General features: G+C 40.1%; 1 pseudogene; it reads right to left on the reverse strand.

Annotated features, from left to right (window-relative positions):
• Positions 1-1,206: 1,206 nt before the first annotated feature.
• Positions 1,207-4,849, reverse strand: LOC127094626 (DDT domain-containing protein PTM-like; annotated as a pseudogene).
• Between the last annotated feature and the right edge of the window lie 10,149 nt (positions 4,850-14,998).

Genomic DNA, 14,998 nt, shown 5'->3' on the forward strand with positions numbered 1-14,998 from the left:
CTCAAAATAAGCCCGAGAAATTCCATCGTTCTCTTTCTCAGTCGATGAGGTGACAAAGGAACTCAAGGCTTGCAAAACCCTCAAAATCAAAGCACCATTAGCAGACGTAGTAAGAAGAGCTTTTATTGCTTCACTGAAAGTGCGTAATTCATCCATAACAGATGAAGTCAAGTCACGAACTGCTCCCGACAGGTGCGAGACAAAAAGCTGACAGTGAATTGGAGCAATGGATACTAATTTCCTCATTACCTCAGCAACAAGACCATATGCATTACCCGACAAACCTTCTAGTGCAAGCAACGAGCACAGGAGGAGGCTTGTCGACAATAGCTTCAATAAGCTCAAATATACTTTCCCATTTTTTGAGACCTGGCCGACGAATTAGTTGTGGAAGCTCACTAGACACATCAAGAAGTTTGACAGACTCGCCACACCTCCGCAAAAGCTCTGCAACCACAGCTTCATTTTCAATAGGATTCATTGAGCACGTAGAGTAAACCATTCCTCCACCAACTTTGAGTAATGATAAACCTTGCATAGCAAATAAAATTTGTAGGCTATGAAGTCTAGCATCGAACATTGGAAATATCCTGAAACTCTATATTCTTCTTTTCATGTCCGGCCATGATATGTTGTGCAGAACCAAATGTCTTCATCCATTTTTGGTAATTTGAACAACTTACAACAAATTCAGGTGTTAAGTGAATTACGCATGCAACACTCTTTGACATGTTTCCCACTTGATCACCATAAGTAGCTAGTGATTTTACCGACAATAATGCTTCCAAGTGATATTCTGTTGGGCAATCTACAACAAGTCTCTTCTGCTCATGTATATCTGCATACTTGGAAGACAGGCCCAATGCAGACTGTAAGTTGTGTTGCTTATCATCATCAATGGTAAGTGATGTCTGCGTATTATTCACAACTTCCTTCTTCAACTGCTCTACAATTTCAGAATTCACTCTTTCATCCACTTGCAGCAACCTGTCTAATGCAAGAAAAGCATCCGTGACCCATTTAGGAATCTGGCCTTTCTCCCCTTGACCGAGACTTGAATCCCACTGATAGAGTATATCTGATGCAATTTTGATGAAGCTACTTTTTGAAGCAGCTTCCCTTGCTACAACGTCCTCATTAAGAATTAAAGCAAGAACATGAAACAGTGCAGCCAGCATGGTACCATTTCCATGACTAGAAACCAATCCACATTCCTTGATCCGATCAAGAAGAAAAGTGACAACATTAGATCTATATCTACCCTCATCATGAGAGCATATCATTACAAGCAAGTCATGGACAGGAAAAGCTAGAGATTCCTTATGCAAAAGTTTTGTACAAATTGATAACAGTTCATCAACAGGAGGAAATTGGACCATCTCTTCTTCAAGCTGCTGAGCAGTTGTATTTGCATAATAGATTCTTCACTGAATTATTCCAGAGACACTGACTGATTTAGCCTCAAAGTACTAACAGTTTTATGCCGCACCCATTCTGAAACCAAGGTCCACCCAAAACACAATCAAACGGTGACGGCAATTGCAGCGGCTCAACCATCGACGTAGACAGCGGAATTAACCCCCGATATTCCACCTGCAGTGAGTTAAGATATTAAACCGGCATCAATCAACCCAAACCGAATAATCTTCGTCATCGTCACTGTTGGTTTCGTAAGGACCTGCAGCAATAACAATATCGACACTTCCTTTAACAGGCATAAAGCCATTCCAACACCCATGGATATGAGCATAATCTCTGCAACTGAATAGACCTTAATCCTTATTTCTGGAAGCTCACATGTCTTGAAGTACTTCGTAATTAAACGTACAATAGAGGCAGCATGTGGTAATGGTTGACTGCCTGTGGCCTTTACAATAGCTGTAAGCAATTCCAGGCTACAAATATGCGAAACTGGAAGTTCTGAACAAATGTTCTCCTGCTGCCTGGCGGTCATGAATGGCAATGACATTTCTGGCAAAGCGCCATTTACCATCAGAATTCTCTCAACAAAGACCAATAGCAGGCGAACAGGTACATTAACCTTAACTTGATAAGCATTTGTGAGCAGCATGCAACAACTAGACATAAGTGTAGAGACGTTCGTGATTGTTTAGACCTCTTTGTTGTGTTGTCACTAGCTTCTTTAGAGGAAACATGGCCTCCTAACGGTGGTGGAGGTTGTTTCCCGGGAAGACTCAACAATCTGTTGAACTCTTTTCGAATGTAATCTTCTTCTAGACCTTCAAACTTCAAATTTAATTGATCATTTATTAAAATCAAAATTTTCTGCAACATCACAGACCAACTTTCTTCATCTCCTTTTGATTTTGGAAGCAGTGCTAGGCAATGTGCAAGTTTCTTCATCATATCATGACTGCATCCTCCAGACAGAATTTTAACTGTTGTCCCGCTAGTGTACAAAATCAGTGCTGGATCTTCACTTGATATTATGTTCCCCGTCTGGTCTGGAAGATGCCAAAGAACAGTCACCAACAGGAAAGTCTTTTTCTGGTATTCTTGATTGATTTAAGGATTCATCCGATCTATTGGAATCGTATAGCCTGTGCATCTGAATACTCTCAATGCCAGATCTCATCTGTGTTGTATTAGCTGATCCTTCTGAGGCAATACAAGGACTTTCTATTGTCGAGTCAATAGTTGAATTTTTCTCCAACTTTTTCTGATCATCAACTAGAGTTTTGTCCATAAATGTTACTGAAGAAGTAAAAGGTGCTAAAGATGTGGACGTAGAATAATATTTAGCTGTCATTTGCATGTTCTTGAATGAACTTTGATTAAAGACTGCCAAATTACTAGCCCCTGCATTTAAGTCAACCGGAATATCCCAACTCTTGTAGATAGCCATTAATAAGTCTCCATATAAAGTATCCACGGATTCTAGAACTTCAATCACAACAGGTATATCATTTACATGGTAGTAATTGAACAAGGACCTCGCATCTGATGACTTTGAAACTAACAGGTAACCACAACTACCAAAATAAAGACAGCCGTGAGGATCCATCCCCAACAAGTCTGCTCCTCGGAGTGACCTTCGTGATTTCCTCGATGCCTGGTGTTTGCCAATAGCACACTCAGGGCAATACCAGTCACCTTCAGGCAGATTGTTACTTGCAATTCCGACACACCTTGAGTGGTATGCAGCAGGGCAACCATCACAACGTATTAAATTTCCATCCATCTTGCAAAGGCAACATTCATCACTGTTCAAGTCAGTTGTTTCATCTACCATCTCCTCAGTGAAGGAAGTGCCTCCAGAAACATCCATTACAGCTTTCTTTTTCCTTATGGTGTCTGCTTCAATCATATCATCACACAAGCACTGAAGAATCTCAAGCTTCAAAATGACAGGTTGTTTGTAGTAATCAGTTACCAATATTGAGAGGTTAGCATCAAAACTAGTTTTATATTGTGAACTGTGAATCAGAAGGTACTCGGCCAAGAACATGGGCCATGTGACAATGTCCAAGAAATCCCAGTTAAGATTCCTCAGGCAAATAGATGCAGATTGGCAACCCTCAGTGTAAAGGAATTCCAAACGCTTTCTCAGAGTAAGCAAAATAACATGAATGCTATCGAATAATACACTAGGGATTTCAGACTTAAGTGCAGCTACAAGATGTTCCAGCTCAAATGGACTCAAAAACAACAAGGTACTGAATGATCTTAAACAAGAATAAACAGAAAAAAATTCAACAACAGGAATGCTATCTAAATTCAAATTTTCGGATGAAGGGGGTCATTGCAGCTTCGGAATAGGAACATTGCACTGTTCATATTTATCATTTTCAGGTATCAAAGGTTTTTCATATGCTACACTGGTTTCCAAGGACGACAAAGGATTGTCAGTAACCTGCTCTGATACTGGAGTTGAAACTAGCTTTCTAGCGGATGTCCGGCGAGAAATCCTCCTCCAAAATATGCAATAGAAGGGAGGAGACATCCTTCATACAAGTTGAAAGTGTAGCAAACATGCGTGAGTAATACGCTAGCAGCTTTAGAGAAGTCCTTGGAACAACTAAACAAAGCCTTCACAAGCTTTTTTCCTATTTGATTCTGAATTTAGATAACAAAACTCTACTGTTAGTTGATCTATAAGGTCCCGACTCACACAACCCGGAAGCATCTGTAATAGAGCATCCAAATTTGTTCCTTCTGAGTTCCTCTTTGTCATTTTCTCTGCATTGGCCCTCACTGCAACATACCGGCGAACTTGAGCTGAGACCAACATGGACCCTGTTTGGAAGCCGCATCGTTGTTAAGTGGAGTGTTATGGTTTATAAAGTTTTCTTCCGCGGGAGAGGCCAACAGGTTTCTCATCAGCCTTGACAGTCTCATATTCTACAAGAGCGTGCAACTTGCTACCAAGACTTGTCTTGCTTGATATGTTTAGCAGACACTGCAGTGGAACGCGGGTCATTTATAGTTACCCTTTTTATATTTCCAGCTTTTTTTGGAATATTTGCCGAATGTTCTCCTTTGAATGGTCCTCTGGCAAATCCTCTGCCAAAAACAGTAAATAACTAATGATCTTTCACTTCATTGAGACGAAGTGGATTGAACCGCTTGACCTTTTTCTCATCACTACTAACAACAAGCAGTGAAGATTCCTTCAGTGCAACAACACTAAGTAATTGGCCCCGTGTGAGCTTCTTTGTGTTTTTTTTTCTTCTAAAAGAAACAATCACTTGTATAGGAACAAAACCTTCCTCATTCCTTCTGACGAGACTTTCTTTGTATTTTAGAGACCTTATGTATGATGAATTAATCATATGCTATGTAAATGGATGATTATGATTGAATGAATGAATGAGAAAATGAATATGAATGATGACCCAAAAACAACTGTTTTGCACTTGACACATAATTTACTCGAAAGGGGGTAAAAACTGGTAGTAAGACAAATGACAGATGAATAATCACCTCAATGAAATTGGAACGAAAGATGAAACATGAGGTTCACTTGATTCTAACAAATGAAAGAGTTTTCAAATCTCGCATTGTTAAGGAAATTAATCATCTTATACTAAAAATCAAGAAACAAAACCCAAAAGACAAACATGGATTGGTCGTGGTAGCGAGTCCACCAACAAACGTTTTTTTTTTGATAGTATCATGACCCGATGGAATGGTCATGAAGAAAGAATGCAAATGAGTGATTGATGGGGAAAAAATTTCAGGGACAAAATCGGGGTATGACACCATTGGAGAATGTGATAAGCTTGAGATAACAGTTTCTGAATTAAAGGATGATATTCTGACTCTGACAAAAGAAAAAGAATCCACAAATAAATAATGTCTAAAACTTGAAGAAGCTTTATCTCAAGCCTCACAAACTTCCAACACAGTTATATATAAATATGAAAAAGCTTTTCAAAAGTTTCTGAAAAATGGGATAGAAAGAAGTAGAATGGCTTATATGATTTATGGAGTCATTCAGAATAAGAAAAGAGGAATAAGATATGATTCTAGTGAAGACAAGTCTTCTACAAATGACAAACCTAAATCCCCATTCTCTTATCATTACACACATGCACAAACACAACGTTTTACTAATGCTAGAAAACCTAAAGTCTTAAGAAACTCTGGGAGAACTAATCACAAAAGCCCCAAAAGATTCTGGGTATCAAAGGATAAGATAGTTTATGTTGCAGATATCCTATGCAGTAGAGTTAAGACACCAATCATGGTATCTGGACTCTGGGTTCTCACGACACATGACGAGAAGAAAGCATATGTTCCAAATCCTAGAACTTAAGGATGCTGGCTTCATAGGTTTCGGAGGAAATCAGAAAGGAAGAATCAGGGGCTTCAAAATTATTGGTAATGGATCTCTTCCCTCTATATCTGATGTTCTCTATGTAGAAGGATTAATGCTTAAACTGTTATCAATAAGCCAATTAAGTGATAATGGTTATGATATAATCTTTAATCAAAAAACATGTCAAGTAAATAATTGTAAGACCCCAATTTTGACCATAAGATCCCTCATGCCATTTCATCATATGCATTAGCATTGGGATCACACCTTGGCATCCTCCTCACCCCCCTTTCATTGGGTTTATTTTGGGAGAGATCACCAAACACTTTTTGATTATATCATACTTTTATTATATCATTTCACTAACTAAAATACCAAAAATATGTCTTTGTATCTATCTAACTCTTTTGTAGGTAGGGCATGATCTCATTGATTCATTGATCACATCTAAGGTTTTGAGACCCTCATGAACAAAGAGCACAACCAAGAATTGATTCAATAATGTTTATGAACATGATGTGTGAGTCCCATTTGTTTCCACATGTTATATTGATTAAGTTTGCTTCAAGAGTTTAGGGGTGATTTGCCTTGGAAACCCTAGTTTGACTGGGTATCTTGAGTAACTTCTCCAATAAGTGTAACACCTCAAAATTTACCCTCCTCTCTTGGGACTAGTTTAGCATTTTGCATTTCATATTTAGGGCATTAGGCATTGCATATTGCATATCATGTGGAAACAATGAAGTTATCCTCCAAAGTCTTTTCAGAGATGAAAAAGTGATGTGGTTCAAGACTGAGGGTCTCCATAAGTTGATCATCAACCATCTGAGGGGTTGGCAGTGAATTAGGGTTTCTTGATCCTTCAAAAGGTTGAGTATTATCTTGTTGGCAAGGATATGTCACCATCATCATGGTTATGTCATCCTCAAGGGCTCCATTGTGCATGCTCCAATTCCTTAGGATTAGGGTTTTGACCTCTGGTCAACCCTAATCAATGACTGCTATTCCAACCAGGGATTCTCAAAGAGATGAGGTTATTTCTTGGGATGAAGATCATATGATCATTCTATTGAGATTATATGAGCCAAGGTTCATTTTGAAGCAAATTGGCCAAGTGTTAGAGGCTCAAAGCCATTAGTGCATTTTTAAGTCATCTGGGTCCCATAAAAGTCAACAGAAGTCAACTGAGGGCTAGGAGGAGGAGAAATGATTTGAGACACTTCATTAATGTCCCAAAGAGGTTCATTTGTCATTACAAACACTTATCTTGAAGAATTTGAGGTCAGATCAAAAGTTTCCGAAAATGGAAAGTGACCTGTAATTGAAAGTTTCCAAAAATGGAAAGATTTTGGTTCAAATTCAACTTGATTTTACATCATCAAAGAAGATTCAAATGGATTTTTGTCCAACATCAAAGTTGTAGATCTTTCTCTCCCATTTCCAAAAAGTCCGAGATCATGAATTTATGATGAATGGTTGAGGAGATATGAGCAAATGATCACCAAGTGTGCATGAGACTTCAAAGTGCCATAACTTTTGACTCAAAACTCCAAATGAAGCCACTCTTTTTGCAAAATGCATGTCATGACCTATATTTCCAAATCAAGCATTGCATTGCATGAAAAAAGTTAAAATGATCAAATGTCCATTCAAGTGCATTTTGGAGGGAAAGTTGAAAATTCAAATTTGGTGAATCACATGAGTAAATTGCCACTTCCATTGAGTTTATGAGATGATTTTAAGTGTCTTGGGATATTTGCATGGCATTGTTCACGTAGGAATTGTGCATGCATGCTCATTTTCCATTTTTTGCATTCCATTCCAATTATTGCTAATTTTCATTAACCATTACAAATTAGGATTAGCATGGTAATTAACATGGCATATAAATAGTAAATCATAACAGAATTTTCAGTTTGACATAAGTTCTAGATCTAGAATCTCTCTTCCCTCCAAAATTCTCTCTCATTGAAATTCAAAATTTCTTCACACAAGGCATCAATTTCTCTGCATATTCTGGTTCATCATGTATCATTGAGTAGGATTTGAGCTCTGGTTTGAAGAATTTCATCAAGATTTGTGCACATTCAACACATGAACATGTTAATGGAAAGTTCAAATTAAGCAATATCCAAGCACTTTCAATCATCAATTCTCATTCAAAGCTTCAGTAGAAGTGCAAGGGAGAAGAATCGGAGCTTTTGGAGGCTTGAATCCACTGTTTTTGTTCACTGCACAACAGGTTGGTGAAAATTTGAACCTCATAATTCTTGATTCTATTGCCATGATCTTGTAGATCTTTCACCACTGAGAATTCTGATATAAATTTTGTGGAATTTGGATGAAAATTGAGTGAGATATGATGATTTTAAGTTTAGATCTAGAAACTTATTTCGTTCGATTCAGAAAATCCATGGAGATACGATATTTGAAATCCTCGCGACGAGACCTTTCCAACGATATATAATTTGTTAAATTCTGCATTTGGTGACGGTGGCGCTCCGCCGGAGGCGGCCGGAGAAGACGGTGGAAACCACCGTCCGCCATCGCCTGTTATAAGGCTAGGGTTTACTTCCAAAACGACGTCGTTTTGGTCCCATAGCGCCAGCGCTTCCGTCCTCACTTCGATTCCTGGTTCCAGCGTTTTTTCAAATTTTGTTAAATATTTCTATTTCCCTCCATTTCATCATGTGATTTCTTCATTATTCATAATATTTTCTCCAACTTCCAAAATTCATAACAAATTGAAAATTAATCCAAATAATTCCAAATTTTTTGCTACATGCTCCTTGAAGTGTCTAATATTTTATGATGTGATTTTCCTGATTTTATCGTTTCTGGATTTTGGATGGTGACTTGTTATTTGAACATGTATGCAAATGTGACATGCTTCATTCATTCTATTGTGAAATGCTCATACATTGTCCAAATGCCATGAAATTTTGTATGCTGATTCCCAACATGTTGATTGATTTTTGAGGCTTGGTTTTGTATTTTTATCATTTTGCATCTCTGTTTTATGCACATGAATGTATGGTGTGACAATGTGTGTCACACAATTTGATGTCATACTTGTGCATTTTCATTTCTAGGTCAATTGAGTTCTGTTGATTCTGATTTTTGGCATGATGATTATATTTGATATGTTGTGTGCACATAAAAATTTCCAGAGTTGTTTGATTCATTTCTGTTTTAATTTGGAATTTTGATTCTTGATATCCAATTGTGTGCTTTGAAATTGCCTTTGCCATATTATGCTCATATGATGACTTTGCTTGATGCTTTAGGCTTGGTCCTTTTTAGGACATATTTTTGCTTGGTTAAACATGATTCATGTTGAATATTGATTGCTGTTTTGACTTTTTACTTTGCCGTTGACCCTAGTCTTGGACTAGTGGTTTGTTCTCACTTTTTGAGCTGTGCATTTCAGGTTCAAGCTTCTAGTCCTAATGGTTTATGTTGATCTCATGACTTGAGATGCAAATTCTTTGTCCACTAACCTTGGTTGTGTGTAGGTTCATTGAGTGTGGTGGAATCCTTTGAATGCTTGCACATAGAGCATGACTTGTGTACATATAGAACCACTGTTGACAGTCTGGTTGATTTGTCTGAATGTGAATACTGATTTGTTTGACTTTCTTACAGGTACTTTAGCCGCTTTAACTCATTGCTTGAGTTGCTTTGCTTGTGGTTGGCATACCACCTAGGTAACCATTCTAACTCCATGTAGTCTGGAAGCCCTGTCGTTTCTGTTTGGCAGGCATTTGGCTGAAGTCCTCCTTAAGAGGCAATGACTGTGTTTGTTTACTTTTGTGCCATGTACTTCAAAGACCTCCTAAGTGAAGAGGCATTGGCAGATAGAAGGGATGTGCAATCCATCCCCTACTATTCAGTTGAGTCTTTCATCTTGCTCGCACTACGTGCTGATGCATTTTGAATAAACACCCAAAATCTTGTATATAGAGTCAGTCATTGTGGAATAGAGTTCCTCATTCTGGACTCCCACGCCTTCTTTGGTTCAAGCTCACCCAGGCCGAGTTAAGAGCTATGAGGTCCAACCCTCATTACCTTTCATCTGCTCACCCTGACGGTCAATGTCAGTGGTTAAGAGCCTCAGACACCCTTTCCAGTGTTGGCTTGTTTGTCGAGGTTGACATGACCCATTGACTAAAGCCCAACCTTGTATGAGCCGCTTGTTTGCATATAGCGTGTGATGATTGCTTTTGATGTTTATCTGCTTTTGCTTCTCATCTCCTTTCTGTAGGAGTCGTATGATCAACTTTCGAGGAAGTTGAACGTACGTGGAGATAGACTTGAGTTGACTCACTGCCTGTGTGAGTCAAACTCTTGTTAGAGACCTCAACCTAGGGTTATAATTTGCATGATGACTATTAGGCTCGAGTCAGTCTCCCTTTTAGTCCGTTATTCCCTTGGTCTCTGGTTAGGAGAAAGTTTCTCCCATGTTAAGGGGAACTACGTTGCCCTGATCCTCATACCAGATGAGGTACGTAGGCAGGAGATCGTGCGAGATCTCTCCGGGCAACCTTTTCTTTTTTGTGTGTGTTTGCTTGACAGCTATTAGGCTCGAGTTCCAGACTCCCTATTAGCTTGTCTGTTTGATAACCTTTTTGTGTGTGTTTGGAGTCTGATGTAAGCCCAGCGATTGGCATTCGGTTTCCCGTTTGTGTTGGTTTGTTTGGAGTCTGATGTAAGCCCAACGATTGGCATTCGGTTTCCCGTTTGTGTTGGTTTGTTTGGAGTCTGATGTACGCACAGCGATCGGCATTCGATTTCCCGTTTGTGTTGGTTTGTTTGGAGTCTGATGTAAGCCCAGCGATTGGCATCCAGTTTCCCGTTTGTGTTGGTTTATTTGGAGTCTGATGTACGCACAATGATTGGCATTCGGTTTCCCGTTTGTATTGGTTTGTTTGGAGTCTGATGTAAGCCCAGCGATTGGCCTTCGGTTTCCTGTTTGTGTTTGTGTGTTCGGAGTCGGACGTAAGACTAGCCATTGGCAGTCTGTTTCCATTTGCGAGTTTCTTTTGACGTCTCAACGTCTTTGCGTGTGTTTTATTTCGGCGTGCGTTAGCCGAACTACGGTAGCTTTGATTCTCATTCCAGATGAGATACGTAGGCATAGGATGCGATATATTAGCGAGCCCGCTTCCCATTTTCCCGAACTACGTCGACTCTGATGTTTGTTTCTGACAAACTACGTAGGCCTAGGATGCGACATCCTGCCGAGTCCGCTTCCTCCGTTTTCTTTCGCCTGTTTATTCCAGTGTGTATGCATTCTTTGAGCAGTTTATCAGCAACCTTATTCTATTCTCTTGAGCGTGGATCCCGTCGAGTACGACGGACGTGAGGGGTGCTAATACCTTCCCCTTGCGTAACCGACTCCCGATCCTTGCAATCTCCGGTCGCAAGACCATTTCCTTTCCAGGTTTACTTCGAGCGTTTCCTTTCCCTTCTTTGGGATAAATAACGCACGGTGGCGGCTCTGTTTGTTTGTTTTTTCCCGCCGGTTGTTTTTCGCGTTGCGACAGCTGGCGACTCTGCTGGGGATAACAAGGAAGTTGACCTCTTGTTGGTGCATCTTCCCTAAGCGAGTCAGTACTAGCGCTCTCTAGGATAGTTTTGGTTGCTTTTTCTGCTCTATTTATTGCATTCATGATTATCATACTATGTGTATATATTTGCATATATGTTTGCATGCATCATATTATCATTGTGCTGGATTCTGTACAGGTTGGTTCCTCTGATTTTGGGGTGGGTGTTCTGAGTGGGGCTAAAACCCAGGCCCGAGTATACACCTAGGATTAGCATGGTCTCATGTTGCCTCTCATGTTAGGTCAACATGTTGTTGCGACGTGACATACCACAAGCCGGACGAGGTTCTTTTGAGAGAATTCTTCCGGGTGGAGTATTCCACTTTGGTTGGGTTATCTCTTTAGAGCTGTTGACTTCGGTGACCGTTCTTTCCCGGATCTTTGGTTTAGACGGTCTTATGAGAGCTGCAGCGGCACACCCGAAAGGGCAAACCTGTTGAGTATCTTGTCCTATTGTCGAGACCATTATCCGCCTTAGGATGACCTTATTAGAATTCACCTGTGACGGGAGGGTTGATTTCTTACAGATGCATGTTCGCATGGTGACTGTTGGTTCAGTTCTTGATCTGGGTCCTATTTATGAGTCAGATTTATGGATATTTATTTCTGAGATGCCGGAGTTCTGTCCGTGGTATTTATCAGTGGGGATCCGTTTATTTCAGGATTCCCTGGGTTGGTACAGGCGATCATGTCGTTATCAGATCAGTGACTTTCCAATGATGATGGTGGTATATCCTTCGGTCCCATTTATTTCGGAACCCTAAGTCGGAATTGTGGTTACTCCGTACCTCAGATGGTTGTGATCAGTTTCGAGACCGTAACTCAGTGTAGTGGATGTTCAGATGACTTGGAGGATGGTACAGTGCATTGCATTCATGCATCAGCATCATTCACATTTTGCATTTATCTGCATCTAACTCATGTTTATCCATATGCAAGGGACATTCTTGATTGAGATCCCGGTTGAGAGACTTCTTTGGCTCCAGATATGAGGACCGACTTGAAAGACGATGTCGTCTACAGTTTCTTCAATCCAGAGATTGATGTGTTGAAAGAGATGATAGCATTGATTACACCTGACCATGTGGGGATGTTCCGTGAGGCTTATGGGGGTATTCTGAAGGTGGTTTTTAGGATTACAGATACAGATAGGAGTGCCATCCATACTCTTCTCCAGTTTTATGACCCGGGCTTGAGATGTTTTGTCTTCCCGGATTACCTGTTGGGGCCTTTGATGGAGGACTATGCCAGCATCCTGGGTATTCAGATCAGAGACCAGATTCCATTCTATGTCACTAAGAGGGAACCTGATGTTGCTGAGATCTCTCGTGCTCTTTATTTGAGCCCAGAAGGGACTAAGGGGGGTTTGGAGGAGAAGGGAAAGTTGCCTGGTTTTCATTTGAGTTTCTTGGAGGCCAAAGCCAAGGAGCATGCTGTTTTGGGTAATTGGAGGACCGTTTGTGCTTTGCTTGCTGACAACATCTATGGAATCATCATGTTTCCTAACCAGAAGAACTTTGTAGATATTAATGCTATCCGGTTGTTTTCTAAGAGGAATCCTATTCCTACCCTGGTTGGGGATGTTTATTACTCGGTCCATAATCGGAACGAGAAGCGGCGTGGGGGATTGTTCAGATGTTGTGCTGAACTGTTGTACAAATGGTTCATGGGGTATTTGCCTTCCAGAGGTGCCTTTGTCTTTCTTGATCCTACTATCAAGTGGTCAATCAGGTTGATGGGTTTGTGAGCCAAGGACATAGCTTGGACTCACAATGGTGTGGCTGGACGAGATTTCATTTCACTACGCCAAAAACTGGAATAGACAGCGCCCCTTAGAGGGCGCTTTATTACAAAAGCGCACTCTAAAGTGAAGAGAAAAAATAAGGAGCATACTACTAGAATAGACAGCGCACTTTAGAGGGCGCTTTTGTAACAAAGCGCACTCTAAAGTGAAGCGAAAAAATAATGAGGAAATGAAGGGACACCAATAGAGGACGCTTTATTGAAAGCGCCCTCTAAGGGTAACCTTAGAGGGCGCTTCTAAAAAAGCGCTCTCTATGTCCATGTACATTTCCAGTTTATAAGGCGCTTATGGAAAGCCTTAGAGAGCGCTTTTATAAGCGCCCTCTTAGACCCCCTTTAGAGGGCGCTTTTGTAACAAAGCGCCCTCTACAGTGAAGCCAAAAAAAAATGGAGGGACAACAATAGAGGGCGCTTTTGTGAAAGCGCCCTCTAAGGTTACCCTTAGAGGGCGCTTTTGAAAAAGCGCTCTCTAAGTCCATGTACATTTCCAGTTTAGAAGGCGCTTTTGGAAAGCCTTAGAGAGCGCTTTCAGAAGCGCCCTCTTAGGTCCCCTTTAGAGGGCGCTTTTTTTAAAAAAGCGCCCTCTAAGGTCCCCTTTAGTAAACATTAAAATTATAACATATACTGCATGTCTCTTTATTTTCCCTCTCCATAAGCTATTTCGTTTACGTAACTGGGTTTTCTCTCTACTGCGTCCACCGTCTACTGCGATTACTCTCGTCATCCGTTCGTTCTCCCTCCCTCACCGTCATCGTCGCCGTTCGTTCTCCCTCCCTCACCGTTCACGTTCACTGCGTTATCCTCTTCCACCGTCACTGTTCACTTTCTTCTCCATCGTTACCGTCACCTTTAAGGTATTTCTCTTCTCTATCGTTACCGTTCACTTTCTTCATGTGTTTGATTAGGGCATTTTCTAAACTTAGTTTTTCATTTTGTGCATTATGTTGATTAATGTTGTTTAGGGCAAACTGAGTTTTTTATTTCTGATTGAAAACTGATATATTTGAAGTGTGTTTGAGCTTGTGCTTGGAAGAGTTTAGATTGTTGAAGTGTGTTTGAGCTTGTGCTTGGAAGAGTTTAGATTGTTGAAGTGTGTTTGAGCTTGTGCTTGGAAGAGTTTAGTTTGCATTGGTCTTTTGCATGCAGTAGGTGTGTGTGAGTTTGTATTCAATAATGATAAAAAAAAAGAGTTTAGATTGTTGCATGCATTGGTATATGAATGTGTTCACGTATTGAATCATTGTCTTACTTGGGTCTTATTGAATCATTTCTATATTACAGATAAAATGGCTAACCAAGACGATACCAATGCCGCGAATGAATCACGTAATAATGTTGAAAAAGAAATCAAACGAGGATTGACTGTTATGAAGTCAATCATTCGTGCAAGAGACAAGGGTGTAAAATTTGAAGTACATTGGAGTGCTGAAGACCAACTAATTGAGCCTAACGGTTCAATGTTGGCAAGTTACATTGGTTTCCTTGTTCGCCAACATATTCCGATTACATGTGATAATTGGAGAAGTCCGGACTTGAAGGTTGGCAAGGAAAAAATATGGTCGGAGATAAAGGTACTTACCATATATTGTTATATGTTTTTTTTGTTGACTATTTGTTAACCATATATTGTTATAATATTACTTTATAATAACACACTCCATTTGTATGTTTTTTAGAGATCCTTTCACATCGATGAAAGCCGGCAAAAATATTGTATTCAATTGGCCGGAAAAAGACTCCGAGGATTTCGATCCTTTTTGTGCAACAAATTTCTCAAGGATGAGGAAGGAAAATTTGTTGAAGG

This window comes from Lathyrus oleraceus, chromosome 6, assembly GCF_024323335.1.
Source record: "Lathyrus oleraceus cultivar Zhongwan6 chromosome 6, CAAS_Psat_ZW6_1.0, whole genome shotgun sequence".
Classification (NCBI taxonomy): Eukaryota; Viridiplantae; Streptophyta; class Magnoliopsida; order Fabales; family Fabaceae; genus Lathyrus; species Lathyrus oleraceus.